General features: G+C 41.4%; 1 protein-coding gene across 8 annotated transcripts in view; it reads right to left on the reverse strand.

Moving 5' to 3' along the window:
* Positions 1-1,246, reverse strand: part of FGF1 (fibroblast growth factor 1) — a 93,637-nt gene extending 92,391 nt beyond the window's left edge. For 3 of the 8 annotated variants that reach the window (XM_033096062.1, XM_033096058.1, XM_033096054.1), the window contains exons 1-2: positions 1,111-1,246; positions 815-960 (exon numbers count right to left, since the gene is read on the reverse strand). The gene's annotated coding sequence lies outside the window, so the exon portion shown is untranslated. Of the gene's footprint in view, positions 1-592; positions 694-814 lie in introns of all 8 variants that reach the window. The other 5 variants (XM_033096059.1, XM_033096056.1, XM_033096057.1 and 2 more) reach the window with 4 other exon arrangements.
* Between the last annotated feature and the right edge of the window lie 6,745 nt (positions 1,247-7,991).

Below are 7,991 nucleotides of genomic sequence, written 5' to 3' on the forward strand. Positions count from 1 at the left end.
TGTTCCCACCTGCATTTTATTGGCCTGTCCTAAGCATAGCTATTTGTAGCCCATAGCCACGGGGTGCTATGTGTCATGGAATAATGGTATGTGTGTACAAGTGCTGGAGACCTCTCTACATGTCCCTGAACAGGTACAGGTACATGTCATGTGCTTGGGAGTGCAGAGACAGTAGAAGGGGAAACCAAGACTGCAAAATAGTTTTCTCTTCTTTTTTCCTTGACTCTGCTTACAGAGCAATTCTCCTCAAACCCTTGATGTTATTTCTCTTGTTCTGAACCAAAGAAAGGAGTTCTTGGATCTGTTAAGTATATTTTGCAGGGCTCTAGGAAGTCAGCAAAAGGTAGGGAAGGGGCTGAGAGGAAAGGAAGCTGTGCATATCCCATTTGTTTTTCCCTTTTGCCCAATTACAAAGAATCAGCTGGCATCCTTTTATTTCCTATTTCATGCAGGGCTTTTAAAAAATCAGCATTAACTCTACTGGAATGGGATTTGTCTAATGATTTCCTGCAAAACATCTTCTTGGATCTCAGCAAAGATAATTCACTTGGTAGGAATCACTTCCTGCTCTCCCACTGAGAAGGAGACCTACCTCGTTCTTGCTGGGAGCAAATGGGCCTCCGAATGAGAGAGGGAGGACAGCAATATTTTACTCCGGCATCCATCACATAGACTCAAGCCTGCCCCAGACTCCTATCAGGGAGGAGAAGAGGAAGAAGGGGGTGGCGGGAGAGCGTTCATGCTGAGCACAAACCTGAAGCCAAGCAGAAAGTCCAGAACAACCTGGGCCCCTTGGAAAAATGGATGCACTCACCTCTTTGCTTTGGCGCTGGGTTACTTTCTTTCTGGGTTGACGGCAGCTGCAACAGCTTATAGCGTCCACACTGTCCTAGCAGGATGGCTGCACACAGGCGGCTGCAGGAGGAAGGGAGTTCCCATTCTCCATCAGAGGGGAGTGTCCTTCAACAGAAGGAGGCGATGCCCTTATTCCCCTGGAGTCAAGGCTGTTGGATCCGCTTCTCCTCTCTCTCTTGCTCCTTCTCTGGTGTGAATGGAGCTCAAGGGAGGCCCCAAGAGAAGGGCTGAGTGCCAACCACATACCACACTTACCTAGACACAGGTTGTTTTCCCAGCCTTGGGGAGTCTGGGTAGGAGGAAGCAGAGTGGTTGTGAGGCCACCTTTTGCCAGTGCAGTTGATTCTGGTGTAACCCACGGAAAGTCCAAGGACAAACACTGGCGTATTTATTTCTCCCTTGCCCATGTGATCTTATTTTTGGACTGGACACAAAAGCTATTTGGGGGCTGGACAGCTGCCAGGTGAAAGGATAGTTATCTCATCCAAGTTGTCTCCATACCGCTCTGAACCCTGTTACCTTCCCGGGTAAGGCAGAAGAGTGGGGGGTCTTGCCCTGAGCCTTCCTTTTAATATAGTCAAGCAATCAGCCCACATTACTAACTTTATTTCAGATAGTTCATCCTCAGAGGTTTCAGAGGATAAATGTAATGAACAAAGTCACTGCTTTTTTGTCTGAGGCTGATGGAAACGTCATATAGTGTATATGCATATGGCTGCTACATACACTCTATCTTAGGCACACAGACTCTTTATCAACACTGGGGTGGGGCTCCCAGCCCTGGAAGGCACGTGTCAAGGAGCTAGGCCTGCACCTTGAATCGCACTCATTCCGCCTTCCTCGTCTGGCTGTCTCTGCTTCTAATTCTTAGGCTTATAAAACTTAAAACATGTAAATAGCTTGATTTTTTCACCTCTGATTTTTCTTCTTTAGACTTGCATGGAAAGTTCTGAGACACTCCTGCCTGACAAAATGTCAACTCATCATCTTCACCATCGTCCCTGTAATATACTGAGCTCTTGCTAAACGCCCTTCGTATGCTGAGCACTTTTCCTGCATTGTCTCACTTACCCTCACAACAGCCCTGTGAGGAAGGTAATCTTGTTCCCATTTGACAGCCAGGAAAGCAGAGGCTGGGAAAGGTGACTTTGCCGGCGAGAGATTTCCTAGCTCCCATCTGTCTGGCTCCAGAGCCACAGCTCTCAGCCACTTTTCTCACTATCTCCTGAAGCTATAAATTATTGACACTTCACTGTTGCTTTACTTTCAGAAGAAGAAAAACAAAAACCTCATGGTTGCTTCAGACCCATGACTTCAATCATTAGTTTCTTTTCCCAAATTCAGTTCTTGAAGGGGAGAAAGAATGAACAAGGTTTTAATCTGATTACAGTCCCAGACAGTGCTTCTAGGTACAGGATGGAGAGTCTCTGGCCTACGTTCTCCCTGGAGCGGGTTTCCTGTGAATAATTCACTGTGCAAACACACACACACACACACACCAGACTGCGTTTGGCCTCTCCGGCTGAGCTGCCTACTGCATCCAAGGTGAATTGCCCTTTCTCTCTGCTACCCTGAGGAAGAGCCAGAGGTGGAGCCCAATGGCTTGTCCAACACTGCCCTCTGCTGGCCATTAGGCTGCATTACCCCCAGGATGGTGGTCTAGACTTTCCAAGGGGCACATCAAGGATTAGTTTTAGAGAATCAATTTGCAGGTTTTCAATTTCTATAGGTACTCTTTCCTCAAACTGGTTTGTCTGAGAACGTGCCTGGGTTCATAATAATCCTTGCCTTACTGGAAAGCATACCCCTCACTCTTTACAAATCTTACTAAGTTGCCATTGCACCAAATGTAGAAATCTCCAGGTCCAGGTCCCCAAACTGGAAGCTTCCTTTAATAATTCAATTCGGCTTCCCTTAATAATTAATTAAGGAAGTTTTTCATTTAACAATTCAAAGAATAAGGTATCCAGGAATCAATTTGAGGGAGAGTACTGTGAAAGCAAATCATAGAGAATATTGGAAATGATAATAACAACAAGATTAATAGGTACATTTAAAGAATGATGTCATAGCTTAATTTTTAAATCCCAACATTTACAATATGATGGAAGTTATTCTTGACTCCATATGGACTTAATGATGAACATTAACATATTAATTTTTAAATGTGGGTATAGGTAACATTGTTTTTAAAAGCTGTTTTAAAAGGTACAGGAGCAAAAATGGGTGAAGACTGCTGTACCTTAGGGCTGGCTATTACTGACTAATAACAGGCTGTCATCCATCCATCCATCCATCCATCCATCCATCCATCCATCCATCCATCCAATACCCACTAGGAACCTACTATGTGTCAGGCATTGTTTTGGGCACTAGATATAAAAATGGTGAACCAAAACTGACACGTTATATGCCAAAATCTTACCTGTGGCTAACTCTAGGAAGTTGAGTGAGGGAAAGAGATTAACTTAATAATTACACAAATAAATGTAAGACTTTAACTTTGATAAGTAATTCCAAGGAAGGGTATTTGGTAATTAGAGAATGTGTACTGAGAATTGACAATGTATAAAGAGGATTGACCTAATTCGTGGGGGAGGTGTCAGGTGGCCCTACAGAAATGAAATCTGGACCAAGAATAAGGTATCCAGGAATCACTGTGAAAGGACTGTGAAAACCCAGGAAGAATGGCCATTCTAATATGGGAGGTTTGGGTAGAAATAGGATCAATCTTTGTAGAGTCAGTTGTTTTTAGAAAAGGCCTTTGCCCCAACACTAGTACAGCCCCTATTATAAATCAGTGGTTTTCAACCTGAAGCAATTTTTCCTCAGGGGACATTTGGCAATTTCTGGGGACATTTTTGATTGCTACAACTGGGATGGTAGTGGTGGCATGTAGTGGGCATGTAGTGGGCATGTAGTGGGCATGTAGAGGGTAGAGTCCAGGGATGCTGCCAATCACTCTGCCATGTACAGACGACCCCCCATCCCTGCCTACAACAAAGAAGCCTCGGGTCCTTACTCAGAGCCTACTATGTTCAAGACACTTATTCTGGGCCTCATCCAGCCATCCCAAGCACCCCACAACCAAAGTCATCACCTCAAATGGCCTGCCTGATTGTGTTCCTGTTACCTAGCCTAAAATTTTCACCATTCGAATGGTGTCAAAACTGGTCTTATTGTCTGTAGAAAGAAGACATTAAAATGTATTAATATTATTTACAAGATAATCACTGAAGCATTGTTTGTAACAGTGAAAACCTAAAAGTCTGTCAATGGGGTAATGGTTACTTAATTATTGTACAGCTATACGAGGTCGGACAATTAAGTTCACGAACTTATCCTAGAAAAAGAGCTATATACCTCATTGCTGAATATCACTATGGTCATCCCAAGCTGTGCACCAACACCAGTGCCTAGTCCACCCTTCAGAGCAATTCTGGAACTCTTTTTCTGGAATGGCCATCAGCGCTGTCCTTGTATTACCCTTGATGTCCTAAATGTCATCAAAATGTCTTCCTTTCAAAATTTCCTTTATCTTCAGGTAAAGAAAGAAGTCACTGGGGTCCAGATCAGGTGAGTAAGTAAGGGAGGGTGTTCTGATACAGTTATTTGTTTACTGGCTAAAAACTCCCTCACAGACAGTGCTGTGTGAGCTGGTGCATTGTTGTGATGCAAGAGCCATGAATTGTTGGTGAAAAGTTTAGGTGGTCTAACTTATGTACGCAGTCTTTTCAGCACTTCCAAATAGTAAAGTTCATTAACTGTATGTCCAATTGGCACAAATTCATAATGAATAATCCCTCTGATATTAAAAAAAGTTAGCAACATTGTTGCAATAAGTTTGTGAACTTAATTGTCAGACCTCATATGATGATATACTAAGTGGCCAATAAAAAGGAAAGACAAATCTCTTTGCGATGTCCCTGAAAATAACCATGAAGATACTACAAATTGGAAAACAAATTCAGAATAGCAGGTAGAATATAATTGATCTGATCTGTGTTTTTGAAATTAACTTACGTGTATTTGCATGTATCCGCAATTGCTACAGAAATTCTCACCAAATGCTTAATAACAGCTACCTCTCGGAAGCAGAAAAGGACCTGTAACATGTTCATTGAGAATGCTTCTCTATCTAACTTCCTCCTTTCACCTGATTGGATTCTCCCCCAGTTCATCCTCTTCATTGTTACCAACATTCCACTGTCCCGACTTCTAGAGTTTCTTCAGCTTCCAGGACAATATCCATTTCGTATTGTTCAGTCTGAGGCCCTCCCAAACTTGCCGCTAGCCAGTCTTCATAGGGCTCTTCTTGGGAGCTGCTCTCCCTGCCCCAGCCCTCTTCCCACCTCACCTCCCTGGAGCTTAAAGCCACAGCGAACTCACCAGAACTCGTCATTCTTTGAAGATACAGGCTCGTTTCTGTGGCTGGCAAACTCCTCCTCTGTTTCTGTCTGTATTAGTCAGAATAGACTGGGTTATACTGTGGTTATAAATAATCCCCAAATTACAGTGACTTCAAATGACAAAGGTTTACTTTTCACTCAACATCAACACGTCCATTGAGAGGCTGGCTGGCAAGCTCTGCTTCATGTCATCCTTAATCAGGGACCCAGACGAGGGAGCTCCCGCCCTCTGCTTTCAGGAGGGAAAAGGAAGGCATGTTTACTGATGCATCGGCAACTGGAAATTACCTCTACTCACATTGCATTAGCCAAAATAAGCTTTATGGCCGCACCTAGCATTAAATGAGGTGAAGAATTTCAATCCTAATATTTGCTTGGAAAGTGAGGAGTTATAAAAATTTAGGGAACACAAATTCTGTAATTGTTGGGTGCAATATTCTATATATGCCCACCAAGTCAAGTTTGCTAATCTTGTTCGAATAATCTGTATCCTTATTCATTTATCTGCTCATTTCTCCTTGTGTTTTTCTTCTTTTTCTGATCAATCTTATCTTCATAGTTCTAAAGTTACATTTTAAGAAACGTACAAGATGTGTGCAATTGAACTTCTCATCATTATGATATATATCTTTCTTTAGATATAGTAATGCTTTTTGGCTTAAAATCTACTTTTTCTGATATTAATATATACGATCAATATTAATATAATTTGGGTGAATATTTATATTTTTTCTACCGTTCACTTTAAACATTTTAAGAACGATTTTACATGTATTTCTTATAAACAGTCTACAGATTCTTTAATCCAGTTCAGTACTCTTTAACTTTTTATTTATTTAAAATTTAGTTCATTTGCATTTAAACTAATTACTCATGTATTTGGATGTAAATCTACCGTCTTATTATATGTTTTATTTTTCCCACATGCTCTATGTGGGTTTTTTTTCCTACATTCTTGCTTTTAGAGAAATTGAATATTCTATTTTTCCCTCTATTACCTTAGAAGTTATTTCCTTTTTTAAAAAGTTATTCTTTTAGAGGTTTTCCTTGAGATCATAATATGTATTTTTGATTTATCAAAGTCTAATGTTAATTGGTATTTTTTATCTTCTTGCATAGTAATACAAGGACCTTCGAACATCTTAATTCCATTTATCTGACCTCCTGACTTATATGAACTTGTTATATATTTTAATTTTTTTAGACCCCAGTAGACATTGTTAGGTTGTTTTGTATAGGCTAATTCATTTGGATTTCCTCAAATTAACTTTTGCGTTGTTCTTCATTTCTTCCTGCATCTATAATCTATTATTTTGAATCATTTTTCTTCTGCTTAAAGAACACCCTGTAGCATTTACTTCTGGTAAAGAATCCTGAACGCGTCTTAATTTCACCTTATGAGAATGAGACTCTCATATTGCCAGCTTTTCCAATTTTTAAAAGAGAAGTAGGACATACAGGCTTTTTAAATGTAAAATTCCAATTTTCCGTGGTGGCTTAGAAAAAAAAAATTAACTCTCAACAAACCACACAAGACACATCTGCAATCCAAACCCAGCCCCTAGGACACCAGTTTGAAATATCTGGACTATCGTCTGTGTTGATGGGAGAACCACCCTTCACCATGAATCTTAGCCTCCAGTAACCCAGGCTGCCTTGAACAAACCCGGTCCCTCATACAAAAAAATAATGTTGAAACCAATTTATATCTTTACTGAAATCTCTTGAAAAATGCCAAGAAATGGGCGGAGGGTAGATTTCATTCATAACACCAACAACATTTCTGAAAAACCTCCTCCCATATCTCTTCCAAATCCTCCTGTGACAGCTTAGCAGCTACTCCAATCCCCCTTAATTTATCTCTTGAATTCCCCAAGTTCAACCCATCCCTCGCTCTTACCTCTTACCTCTTAACCACAACACTGCACAATTCAGAATCCCTTCCACATTTTCCTGTATTCTGTACAACAAAGGCTCCAGAATCCTCCTCCTTCACAGGAAGTGGGGGTAGGGCGAAACAATGCCGCAAATACTCTAAAATCTGTATGTTTCTTGTCCATCAGTTATGCCATCTGGGATGGGGTGAACCCAGGATGAGATGTCGTTTGCAAAGGAGGCAGAGCCCATTCTGGATGCTTTGGCACCAAGGTAAGTTTTCAGATGGCTGTCGCTTATGTCCTATTGAAGGGCAGGGTCGCTGCCCACAAATGGGGAGGGAGAAGCTAGAAGAAAGAGAAATCCAGTGTGGACTGTTCCTATTTTTTCTAATAATAGAAAGTTGGCAGAGCATGTCACGCAATAGAAAGTGTTTGATAAAAATAGCATCTGTGACGCTTGAGACTCAGCTGGAGATTCATAGAAATGAAATGTGTTTCTTCCTTAAGTATTTCCATACTAGTGTAATAATTCTGTCTCATTAATGAGAGAAGTTTAAAATGCTGCTTCTTCTGACCAAAATGGATTTCTTTCCCAAAGTCTAATAGCAAAAGTCTGAGAATCACCCCCACTTCCTTCCTGCCCACCCTGGCGGTGGGTATGGCTCCATTATCCTCGCACCCACTCTTGACTTTGAGACAAGGTGTTGGATCCTCTTACACCAGCTTGTGTGAGGGGAGATATGGGAGAAGGTTTTCCAAACAAGCCAGTGTCACAGAGTCATAGGGGCCTAATTAGTAATGTTACCTGTGTAGTTTTATTACAACATGGAGGGGGCTCTAGCATCCCTCA

This window comes from Rhinolophus ferrumequinum, chromosome 24 (assembly GCF_004115265.2).
Source record: "Rhinolophus ferrumequinum isolate MPI-CBG mRhiFer1 chromosome 24, mRhiFer1_v1.p, whole genome shotgun sequence".
NCBI lineage: Eukaryota > Metazoa > Chordata > Mammalia > Chiroptera > Rhinolophidae > Rhinolophus > Rhinolophus ferrumequinum.